Raw genomic sequence first — 13,280 nt, forward strand, 5'->3', positions numbered from 1 at the left:
ACTATTTTGGTCTGATCAAAGCAACAGTCTACCCTCCTCGGGGTTTGTTTGTTGCCTTACAGGGGCCCTCAAGGAAATCTTTTCTTTCCCCTTTGTCGCACCTGCAGTGAAAACAAACAACAAACCCCATGTGATCACTCAGATGAAGAAAGGGCCCTGACAGGGGTGTGGGTCACAGTTGAATTCTCTAAGGCTTTAGAGATGGGGTATCGTGTGGTCAAAATCTTTGAAGTGTGGAACTTTTCCAAGAAATCAGACACTCTTTTTAAAGAGTACATCAAGACCTTCTTGAGATGCAAGCAAATGGCTTCAGGCTATCCTGCATCGGTCGAAGATCAAGAGAGCAAAGACAGGTACATTCAAGACTATCACGACAGAGAAGGCATACTTCTTGACCCTGACAGAATAGAGGTCAACAAAACCAAACGAAATGTGTCTAAATTGTACTTAAATTCGCTTTGGGGCAAATTATCGCAGAGATGTAATATGCTAACAACGTCGATTATTAAAGACCCCAAAGAATTTTTGGAATTTGTTTTTTTCGGACCAATACGAAATTTCACATTTTTCATTCTTGAGTCAAGACATTGCCTTGGTGCAATGGCGACATAACAAGAAGTGGGTTCTACCCCCGGGTAATGTAAATGTGTTTCTTGCAGCATTTACCACGACCTAAGGCCGACTTGAACTGTACAAGCTCATGGAGCAGCTTCAGAGGCGGGTTCTTTACCACGACACAGACTCTGTGGTCTATGTAAGCAAACCGGGGGATTGGAGCCCCCCACTCAGCAACTATCTGGGTGGCTTAACGAGTGAACTCGCAGAGGGTGACCATATCACAGAATGGTCCTCCTGTGGTCCCAAAAGCTATGCATTTAGGACTAAAAAGAATCACGTGGTGTTGAAAGCCAAAGGCGTGACTCAAAACTACGAAAATGCCCAGCGTGTAAACTTGGAATCAATCACACGCTTGGTCGAGGGGTTCCTAAATGACAGGAATAGTGACTTGGAGATTTTGAGTTCCTACAAACAGATTGTTAGGGATAAAAAGGGCTTCCATCTGAGGAATGCCCCACTCACTAAAAGATTCAGGGTTGTCTATGACAAGAGACTGCTTCTGCCTGACGGGACCACATTGCCCTATGGCTACTGACTTATGCTACATGCCTCAGTGTGTCAGTCGTGACTCAAAACTATGAAAATGCCCTGCGTGTAAAACTTGGAATTAATTACACGCTTGGTCGAGGGGTTTCTAAATGACATGAATAGTGACTTGGAGATTTTGAGCTCCTACAAAAAGATTGTTAGGGATAAAAAGGGCTTCCATCTGAGGAAGGCCCCACTTACTAAAAGATTCTGGGTTGTCTATGACAAGAGACTGCTTTTGCCTGACTGGAACACATTGTCCCTTTGGCTACTGACTTATGCTACAAGCTACAGGGTGTCTTAAAGCTTAAGATATAATGACTGCTGTAGAAGGTTTTGACCCCCGGTTGCAACTACCATTTTCGGCCTTAATCGCAGGGCCTTCGAATAGTGGTTAAACTTGTTTTGTAAAAAGTATTTTAGAGAATTCTGAACATGTGCTCTCTCAAAAGCCTGATAATGTTGTGTGGTGTTATTCTTGTTATCAACCTCTGTATGATGAATTGTTGAAGACAATAAAAATCAAGTTTGTTGAAGGAATATCTGATTCCCTGTCTGATGATGAACTTTTACCTCCTCATAAAAACAATCTGCTGGTTTTGGACGATATGCTATTTGCAGGTAGCGAACATCCCGAAATTGCCCGAGCGTTTACCCAATATACTCATCATAGAAACCTCTCCGTGCTTTACTTGGTGCAGAATGTGTTTCACCAAGGTAAAAATAGTTGCACCATCAGTTTGAACGCCAATTACATGGTTTTGTTCAAAAATCCTAGAGACAAACTACAAATTAACACTTTAGCTCAGCAGATGTACCCGGGAAGGAAATCCTACTTTATGGAAAGCTACGAGGACGCTACCGAAGCGCCATTTTCTTATTTAATCGTGGATTTAAAAGCAAATACTCCAGAACACCTGAGGCTACGAACAGGTCTGTTCCCGTGGGAGTGGCCGGCTGCGTACATTCCTAAAAAGTAACCGCTATGTCTCTGCGTTTAAAAAGAAACATGCCCCTCTTGAGAAGCCTAGTTGGGGCTACATCTAATGAACGGAAGGCCATCTTGGGTCACTGTTCTTCAGATCTCATATTATCCCTATGTGAGATTGCTTTGAATCTTCTCAAAGGACGCATTCCACTCACCCTGACACAATTGAAAAAATTAAAGAGACAAAGGACCGCGAATTTTCGCAGCATTTTGTTAAAAATCGCGCAACATTTCAACGTCCTGCTGGTCAAGCCAGGAATATAGTATATGCATATGATTAGTATGTGTGGATAGAAAACACTGAAGTTTCTAAAACTGGTTAAATGATGTCTGTGACTATAACAGAACGTGTTTCGTGGTCAAAATCCCAAGGAAACATGATCACAAAATCGACGAATAAAAAATCAATCCGCCAGTCTCTGTATTGTCTATTGCAAGGTATAATAGATAGCGACCGGCTTACAGTTCCTACAGCTTCCACACGATGTCGCCAGTGTTGTGAATTCTATGCAGGTAAATCCTTGGTCAAATGAGTAATAGGCACATCCTGTCATGAAGTCTCCCAGAGGAAGTGATGAAAGGGGCAAACTGGGACACGATTTCCAAACTTGCAGCTTTTGAATACAGATCTCTCCGTGATCAATTTGATCGTTTATTAACGTTTACTAATACCTAAAGTTGGATTACAAAAGTAGTTTGAAGTGTTTTGTCAAAGTTTATAGGCAACTTTTTTAATTTTAAAAAATGACGTTGCGTTTGGAAACTGAGTTTTTTCCTGGATTTCATGGTGTTCATAAATGGACATTTTGGGTATATATGGACCGATTTAATAGAGAAAAAAAAGACCCAATTGTGATGTTTATGGGGCATATAGGAGTGCCAACAAAGAAGCTCGTCAAAGGTAATGAATGTTTTATATTTTATTTCTGCGTTTTGTGTAGCGCCGGCTATGCTAATTTCTTTGTTTACGTCCCCTTCGTGTGTTTCTGGGTGCTGCATGCTATCAGATAATAGCTTCTCATGCTTTCGCCGAAAAGCATTTTACAAATCTGGCATGTTGGCTAGATTCACAACGAGTGTAGCTTGAATTGAGTACCTTGCATGTGTGTTTTAATGAAAGTTTGAGTTGTATCGAGTACTATTAGTTGGCGCTCTGGAATTTCCGCTGATTTGATCCCTGTACAGGACCAGAAGCCATAAAAGCCATGTTCCGGCACGTAACAGGAAAACTGTTAACTACATTATGAACAAGATAAAAGACTCAAATGGGGCAGCTACTTGGAACGACAAAGGAGAGTTTATCCTTCAGGGCTCTGTTGTCAAGGGTTCACATATGCTTGACTTGCTTAAAAGTACCACATCTACCCACAAGGTTGCTGATGACAGAAGTTTCTTAAGGCCCTGGCCATCCTCAACATTCCCCTCTCGGGTGTACCCAACTATAAGCTTCGTCAACAGATTCACTCTTTAAAACACAAACCTTCAACGAGATACAGCACCCCTAAAGATGCCCCAAAACCTCCGCATCCTTATGAAATGAATGACGATAACCCATTTACACCCCTGAACGCCTCCGGACCTTTCCCTAATCCCGATCTCTGGGTGGTTAAACTTTTGAATGACTATGATTAAATTCAAAACATTTTATTTGAAAAAAAAGCAATTTAACATTTGTGGCATTCTTGAAACATTTGGCGTGAGCATACGCCTTGATTACACGTTCTTAAAGGATACACATTTGAACACATTTGATATTTTCTAACAAAACAAGCTACAACGTTATCATTACTTCTTAAATCATCCTTATAAAGAGACATAACATCTTCAAAAGAAACTCCCCGGGCTCTTTGGCTTAGGTAGAATACACAGTGTTGACCGCATGTAGTGGAAAGGTTAACTTGCACTTGTTTGATGTTGTAGTATATCTTTGAGCAGTTTTTGGTCAGAAATTCTTTAATAGATTTGGGGAAATGTGAAAAACCGGGGGGAAAGCCATAGGAATCAAAAAAAGTTGAGATTTTTCTTCCTCCTTCCTCTTCTAATGTCACAGCTAGCCAATGTTCACCCGGCATGTGTTTAGGATGGGTATTGACAATAAACATGGCCGGCCGCCCCATCCATTTCTCCATAGGTAATTCATCACAAGCCAACACTCCACAAAATTGTTTTCCAATCAGTCGGCTCATGAGCCCTTCCAACTCTTGGGTATTCATGTCTTTGCTCAACAATCCTTAATAATAATCTACTAAAACCTGTCTTTGGCTATTCACCTCCAAGATTGAATCAGAGCATGCATAAACAATCATGCTAACGGTACAGGCTAAAGGTGTACGGAAACGCATTTCCGCCTGAGGTTACCTTGGGACACCACCGAAAGATTTCCTGAGGTGTCATCATCAGGGGATAAATTGAAAGCATACATTGTGTAACCCTCTGCAAAATCATTTCTGTCAATAGGTAAAGAGAGATCTTTTAGATGCCTCCCGGTAGCCAGGAATAGATTGTAAAATTCTCGCACAGATATGTTGTTATTAAATTGCGGTTGGAAAGCCTTAGCAGGGACCTGACGTCCGTCCTGACACAGAGCTACATACTCTGCATTGAAGTGTTGAAAATTAAATGGGTTTTTATTTAAGCTGCCCGTATTGGAGGCGTGATCAACCAAACCTATAACCACGTATCTTGTAAAAGGGCCTAGAAATAGGTTTTCTTGACTGCAGATTCTGCTGCCCACAGGTATGCTAAAGGTTTTCATGGTAATTCTTTGGAGAGGGTAAAGGGCATTTCCTTTCATCAAAGCCTGTGAGTGACCCAGACGAACTGCCGGAGATACAGACACTTTTTTAATAAAAAGCGTGGCCCCCAACACTTTTAAACTAAAGTCCCCGTCCTGGGCAGACATTAGGCAAAACTCATCCTTGGCCCTGGTTAATTTTAGTCTTAAATCAACCGCATTTAAGAGTAAACGTTCTTGAAAGGAAATGTCAGAGTGTATAGGGCCTAGCAGATGAAACTCTCGAGATTCTGCACAGTAGCGAGCGCGTGCCTCCAGTCCTTTGTTTGCACCGGTGGATGAGTCTGTTGATTCCATAGAGCCTCCGTAAGTATCCTTGCTAAACAGCCCTGCGCTGAATTGGGTCTTGAGAGTGTCTTCAGAGTAGTTGAGTAAACACTCCATGATGGCCCGGTATGGGTATGTAGCACTGCTTTGACTGATTAGACGTTCCCCCAAAGTCCACTTGGGAGAAGATGGTGGCCACTGGGTAATTAATGAGACTCACTTTGGCATCGTTTGCAATATCAGTACCATCTCTTTTGGTCACTTTTAGATACAAATGCACCAAGGTGTTGTTGAGGTCCAGATAGTTGTCACCGTGGCCTGGTATGAAAAACTCTATGGGATCGTTGTCTGTAATGGCAGAGAGTGGGGCTATCTCCACATAACTGGACCTCTCTACTGAATGTTGTGTTAAGGGGGCCGTGAAAAGATCGAGCTCTGTCTTTATAGCTTCAGAGGACATGCGGTGTAAATGAGCCATTGTGCTTGTTCTTTTTAGAAAATACTTCCGAGTATTCTTTTTACCGTTTTTGGTCCAGACCTCCTCACTTCACGGTCCTTATCTCTGATATTATACCAGCTATGGGGGTATGTAATCTCGCTGAGACCTACTTCCCAGGCCTCTGATAACTCTATAGGCTTTGGAAAATTGGTTGTATAATTTGAACTCTGATTATTACGATATATATGTGCGGACGCATTACTGTGGAGAGTCAGGTAGAAGCCGCTGTGTTTAGTTATGCACTCCGGTGTACACACGAATGATGATGTATTTTATCATGCATGGTGGTTTAAATTGCCTCCACCACGTCCTGCTCTAATACCCAACTGTTGAACTTTTGTGGCCAGTTTTTCCATCGGACCAGCACCCATTTTTGACCCTTTTCTCTCTTTTGATCTAGAATCTCCTCCACGTGGAAGACTTTGTCTTTACCCAACTGTACCTTCTGTAATTCCTTCTCATAAAAAGATCCCTCTATAAGTTCCCCGTCATAATCTTTTAATGTGTAAACCGGGGGTATGCGTGGCAGACATTCTGTAACCGTGAATAGTTCATCACTGTATCCTTGCTCATATTTTTTGTCGAAAACACCCCTCAACTTGGATATACGAACCAAGTACCCCACAATGAATTTAAAATGTATTTTTTTCTTACGGCGAAGGGGGAGCAAACCATAGAAATTTTTAAAGACTTGAAAAGAGTTTTCAGAAGAGACCTCTGAGGGTTTCATCCTTATACTCTTATGATAACTATTGTTATACCCAATTACTAAATCTTGAACTATATCGACATATCTATGCGTGTTGTGAGCTGTAAAATAGCGCCACATCCGCTCCTTCAGAGTTCTGTTAAAGCGTTCAACAACTGAAGCTTTCAAATCCGAGCCTGTAGCAAAATGTACTATATTGTGCTTCTTCATGAGTTTCTGAAAAGTATTATTAAAAAATTATTTTCCGCCATCAGTCTGCACTTTCTTGGGGGCGCCTCCTTCCTTCAAGATAGAGTCAAAGGCCCTGTTCACCTCTGCACCACTCTTATTTTTTAAGACCCTGACAAAAGCTATTTTAGAGAAAATATCTATAACCGTTAGCATGTAGCGATTTCCATAATTTCTATCTGCAAGAGCATGCATGTCACATTGATCAGCCTGAAATTGGGACATTGGTTGGGTAGAAAAAACTCTGTTTCGGGGAAATTGTCTTATTACAGGCTTATGTAGAGTGTGCGCATCCTGCTCTGATAGCCAATCATTCACTTTAGTATCGCTTAACCGGCTACCTGTTTCTTCGGCTATAGCTCTCTGTAAACGTTCCTTGCCCCCATAAGACCCCGGATTAGAGGGATTATAATAAATGTTTTTCAACATCTGCTCTGCCATCCTTCTTGCCTCTCTGAGGTACAATAACGTTAATGAGCCACTTTCAAATAACGACAACATTTCATTTTCATTTTTGGGATTTTTATTTGCAAGAAAACATTATGTATTATGTATACAGACAATTCAGGATTCGTTGCAGGATACATGTCCCCGTTTTGTCAATGATCGCATCATGCAAAACCCTGTATATTTGGTTTAGATTAACAGGTTTGTTTCGCTGAATTTTTACAACACACACATCCGCTATAAAAGTATATAAACAACAAATATGATACATGTTACAATTAAATGGTGTTTCAAACAAATAAAGTAAAATCTTAGACAAGGTTGTTTCTAGTTCTTCAGAATCAACACCAAGCCGGGTTACCATTTGTGTCCATTGTAGACACTCGCCCGCATGTCGTACATAATTCATGATTTGCTCCATTTTCAACACACGCTCTACATTAGTCCCGGAATTGTGGGTTGTGTAGAACGATACATTGTTCACTTTATTTTCAATAATTTGATTTATAACATTTGTAAATTCTCTCAAAAGAAAAAATGTATTTATTCTCTCTAACAACGTATACACATAGTTACCCATTGCTTCACATCTAAATAACAAAAATGTCACTCGGTCTCTTGGGGTTTATTGAGCCAGAAAGTCATCACATCAGCCACCACAGCCTCCCTGTATTTGTTATCGTCCAACAGGGTGTGTCGGATTTCTTTGAGTTTCTCGTGGATGTAGATTGCCTCCTTCAGTTCATGTAGGAATGCCTCGGTTACCCCGTAAACTCTGGGGATAGACGGCACAAGGCCCATAGACTCCAGGGCTCTGACCAGCGATGGTATAAACCTGCCGGACCAAAGTCTTTTCATCAGCGCCTCAAAATTGTTGAAGAAGTAGTATCTTGGGGGTCGTATAGGCATGGATGCCTGCGCTGGCTGGGGTGATTAATCTCACAACCGATGCATTTTTCTCGTATATATTCTCCAATCACCACGTCTAAAAGCGTGGCTACAGAGGCCTTGATGGTGTCCACAAAAATATTACTGACCACACCATCAAACACGTCCTCGGGCTGTGTACCTGTAGGGGGTGTCGCGGGTCTTGCCAGGGGGGAGTAGAATGTTGGGCTGCGAGGCATACAGTCCTTAGTGTCGGGCCCCCATGGCATTTCGGAGTTCTGGTATGTGGTAGGAATATCCATTGTTAATGCGTAAGTGAAGAACTGTAGGTTTTAAGGACCCTCCTTTTATTGTTGAATCAGCCCTCGGGGTATCTGGGCGTGGTTAACGCAGCCGCATACTTAGTTTTCTCCATGGGTTGGCCCTTCTGACGATGTACCTTCTTGGGGCTCCTTTGAATCATAATCCGCAGGATTCGTATATATTATACACTTCTTTAGCCGAACAATGCTCTGGCGCTGTTGGCTCTGTACAAACAGAGCGTCCAACAACTCCAACATTTTCAATTCCATTAATTCCCAACTTTTAAATGGGATAAGCATGCGCAGCCTAAAATCACCGACCAAACCGCCCTCCCGGATGTCTTGGTTGCGGATTTCCTCGGTGCTGATATAGAACTCCATGCAGCCACAGGGAAGTCCATTCTTTCTCTGTATTTTAACCCGGTGAAATACTCTTCCAGAGGAGTCAGGGGTACCTTCCCAATGGGTCTCGTAGCCTGTGAACAAGCTGTACCCCTTGGTGATACGTGTGATACATTTTGGGACACAAAACCTGGCGAAAAACTGTCCAGTCTTCAACCCCATAGTCCACTCCTAATGTCTAGTCGGTATATTCTTCTCCTTCGGCTACCATATAGAGTTTCACTCTACAGGCCAAGTAATCAAACAGATACCCCCAGTGCTGTCTATTAGACATCAGCACTTCATCTTTCAGCGCCGTTGCGGGCGGTATCTGGGTTCTATACACATTTAGAAACTGCTTTTTTGGAGCATCGTATATTGCGGCAGTATACTTTGCCCTTTCTCTATGTTGCAGCCGCGGTCCTGCTTCCGTTGTTACATGTCACAGCCAATAACCCCGGGCATTCCTGCTTCATCAGACAACACCCCCAAGGGCAGTAAAACTGGGGGGTGGGTGGGCCATACACGTTCCGGGGTATATGCCTTTCAACCCTAAGGGCTATAAAACTGGGGGGGCCATACACGTTCCGGGGTATACACCATTGAAGCGACTCTTCGGGCCATCAGATCATTTCGTCCGCAGACCTGTTCTTCCAACGCATATCCGGGTAGACTTGAAGCACTCAGGGCCTGTTCAATTTGACACAGCACGAGTCTTATTTTAAGCCATTCTCTCATCCTTAGCGCTGGAGAAAAACTCTCGGGTTCTGCCCTATAAAAGGGTTTGGACAAGCTGTCTGTGAATATCTTAACCGTAGATTCCTCAGGTCGGAATATGTAAGAAATATGCCCCTCACTCGTACACAAAAATCCTTTAAAACATTCTGGAGCCTCACGCAAAACATCCTCCAGGCTTTTGTCATTGGATTCATGACATGAGCTGCAGAGCACCCCGAGAATTGGCCTTGGAGAAATATTTTCTATGTTTAATATTCTGGCCTTTATTTAAAAAAATCGCAGGCCTTGTTCTGGATATTTATAATGAATATGCCACAGCCAATACCCCAGGATATTCCTGCTTCATCAGATAACAACCATAAGGGCAATAAAACTGGGGTGGGGGACATACACGTTCCAAAAGTTCAAACACTCAACACCCCCAGTTCAACCAGGCCCCTAGACATCAATCACCATGACTACTTCAAAGGATGCCATATAGATATAAAATAACACACACCCTCTAACACGTGACCACAGGAACAGGATGGACAGGGCCGGAGGCCCATATTTGGACATGCACACATCATCATGACGCAGGGTCATAAATCAATTACTTTGACGCGTGCCGTCTACTTTATTCTCTCTCCCAAACACTGTCTATAGAATTGAACTGACAGGCCATCAGGGCCAGGTGATTTCCCTTTTTTTCATTGAATTCATGGCCTCACTAATTTCTTCAATTGACACAGGTGAATCGCAAAACTGAGTGGAATTCATCCTCAATTACAGGGACATAATTCTGAATGTGGCAAATGTAGCTTTCACAACCATCTTCCGGAAATTGTTGTAAAGGTTTTCATAAAAGGAATTGACAAATGTTGATATTGTAATGGGATCTTTGCATAACACATCATTTATTTTGAGTGCAGTTATAGATTATCTTATAAAAGTTCCTCTTTTCAAGTGCAAAAAAGTAACTAGTGTTTCTTTCCCTCTCTTCAATCAATTTTGCTCTTGATCTGACAAAGCCACCCTTTGCCAGATCCGTGTAAAGCTGTTCTAATTCTAGTTGTAAAGATTTAAATACAGACTCTTCTTCTTGAGATAGATAGATTATCTTTCTTTAGAACACTGTCAAGCTTGCTCATCAACTCTTTTTCTCTAAGTTCTTTAAGTGCATCAGCTCTTTGGCACGTTTAATGGCTACATCTCTGAGTTTATATTTGAAAAATTCTCATCTACTTCCAGGCTTTTCTTGCAAAAATATCTTTGATGTTTTCAATGAGAGTAGTATCTTTAAGAAGTGTGTTGTTTAATTTCCAATATGCTCGAGTACCTTTTGATTTTTTAGAAGCTTGTAAATTCAGGGAAATCAAGTGATGATCAGAAAAGAGAGCCAACCGATCTACATCTATAACAAATTGTAACAAAACGGGGGAAATTAGGAATAAATGTATTCTATATTTACGTGACATCGTTTTGTTGGTCCAGGTAAAACCCTTTGCATCTGGATTGAAATAACGCCAGGCATCATCAGCAGAGAGATCCTTGCAAAATGTAGTGATGATATTGCTATTTTGAAGGCTTTGACTCGTTCTAGGAGGAAAACGATCAACAGATTCATCAGGTGTTTCAATTAAAATCACCTGAAATAATTAGAAAAGTTTCTGAGTATTTGTTGCTTAAATCCTGTAATTCTCTGGTAAATTGGGTAAAAAGGGTCTTATTTGGAGCATGTCCATATACATTACACATGATGAAAATAGCATTGTCAAGTTTAACAGTTACTATGACCCATCTCCCATCCTGTGAAGATGTTGATACTAGAATGTTACCTTTAAACTTGTGAATTCAAAACACCACCAGAATGGTTTGATCAATGATTGAAATAGGCCATGTCTCCCCATTGTGATTTCCAAAAATTTTGCCACTTTCACACGAATGAGTTTCCTGAAGGACAAAATCTGCATTACTGCGTTTACAATTTGTAAGATCTCTCAAACCCCTAGCATTCAGACTAACAATACTGAGAGAGTTGAAAAACGAACTCCTGCATAAAAAAAGAAAGAACAAAAAATAGATACAGTAACAGAAGTAGTAACGTGAACAATAAAACAAACAGTGAACCAGAGGATTACTCTGACCAAAAACTACGCTCAGCTGAGGTAGCGGTGGTTAACAGAATAACACATCTATTTACTTCCTTTTTTTTAGTTGGCAAGTGTTCATAAACTGTAGTTCGCACGGTACATTAACTCGTGGCAGTACATTAAATGTACTCTTGTTAGTACTCACAGTTCCAGTATGGTTCATGTCAACAGAGTTACCCAGTAATCATTCTTTCTTCGATAAATGTATGCGGGCCCTTGAACCCAGCCTTCTTTCACTCTTGTCGTGCCTTCTGTATAAGCGGCTACAGTGTCTCCCTGGCAGTCTGATCCTGCGGTATCAGAGCCTCTTTGATGCGGAGCTTCTTCTCGTCCAGAAATGTTGTTCCCCTTGGACATTTTCCAGATGATGTCCCTGTAATGGTGCATAGTTAAGCGCAAGATGAATTGCGAGGGGGTCCATCAGATCTTCGTTTCCCAAGTCGATGTACCACATCAATCACGTCTCTTAGCCTGTCTTTGATGCGCAGAGCCATCTTTCCTGGGATATTAATGAGTGCTTCCCTAATATCCTCTCCCTCTACCTCTTTTACACCTTGGATTTTCAGATTCCGCCTGCGAGAGTACCTTTGAAGTTCAGCTACATTCTCACACAGCTCATTATTTTGTGATTGCAGTTTCTTACGCTCATTCTCTACGTTATCTTTTCCTTGTTCTCGCTCATAATTTTGTGTAGCTGATTGACAGTTTCTGCCAAATTATCTGTAATGTCCTGACCTTAGTTCCTTTTTTATGTCTCTATTTTAAGGTTGGTCAGTGCGTGAGTTGGGGTGGGCATTCTATGTTTTGTTCTATTTTTCTATTTCTATGTGTTTGGCCTGGTATGGTTCCAAATCAGAGGCAGCTGTTTATTGTTATTTTTGTTCTAGTGTTCAGGGTAATTAAAAGATCATGAACACGTACCATGCTGCACCTTGGTCATCTCCTTCTTCCACCTACGACGATCGTTACAGAAGTACCCACCAAAAGAGGACCAAGCAGCGTGAGAAGGAGGGGAGGAGCTAAATTTATTGGGCGGGGGGGCACACGGAGAGTGTGGCTAAGTCAGGTAGGAGACCTGAGCCAACGGTGAGGCGCACGGTGTCCCCAGTGCGCACGCATAGCCCGGTGCGCTACATCGCAGCTCCTCGTATCGGCCGTGCTAGAGTGGGCATCGAGCCAGGAGGAATGAAGCTGGCTCAGCGCATCTGGTCTCCAGTGTGTCTCCTCGGCCCGGGTTATATGGCACTAGCCCTACGCATGGTGTCCCCGGTTCGCCAGCACAGCCTAGTGAGGTCTGTTCCACCCCACTGCACTTGCCGGGCTACAGGGGGTATCCAGCGAGGACAGGTTGTGCAGGCTCGGTGCTCGAGACCTCCAGTGGGCCTCCACGGTCCGGTCCATCCGGTGTCTCCTCCACGCACCAGGCCTCCTGTGGCAGCCCCACGCACCTGGCTGTCTCTCCGTATACCCCTTCCTGGTGCTCCCGCCTGTCCAGCACCTCCAGAGTCTCCCTCCTGTCCAGTGCCTCCAGAGCCTCCCTCCTGTCCGGTGCCGCCAGAGCCCCCGTCAGTCAGGAGCCGCCAGAGCCGCCCGTAACTCCGGCGCCGCCAGAGTCGCCCGTCACTCGCTGAAAGGGTCCCCAGTCCGGGGTCGGCGGCGAGAGTCGCCACTCCAAAGGCGCCACTTAAGTGGGCCCAGACTAAGATGGAGTGGGGTCCACGTCCCGCGCCAGAGCCGCCACCGTGGACAGATGCCCACCCA

At 43.0% G+C, this 13,280-nt stretch overlaps 1 long non-coding RNA gene across 1 annotated transcript in view; it reads right to left on the reverse strand.

Moving 5' to 3' along the window:
• The window catches only part of LOC135541169 (uncharacterized), a 50,066-nt gene continuing 36,786 nt past the window's right edge, over positions 1-13,280 (reverse strand). The window contains exon 3 of the long non-coding RNA XR_010455930.1: positions 1-101. This is a non-coding gene — a long non-coding RNA (uncharacterized LOC135541169). The remainder of the gene's footprint in view (positions 102-13,280) is intronic.

The sequence above is a fragment of the Oncorhynchus masou genome, chromosome 6 (genome assembly GCF_036934945.1).
Source record: "Oncorhynchus masou masou isolate Uvic2021 chromosome 6, UVic_Omas_1.1, whole genome shotgun sequence".
Taxonomy (NCBI): domain Eukaryota; kingdom Metazoa; phylum Chordata; class Actinopteri; order Salmoniformes; family Salmonidae; genus Oncorhynchus; species Oncorhynchus masou.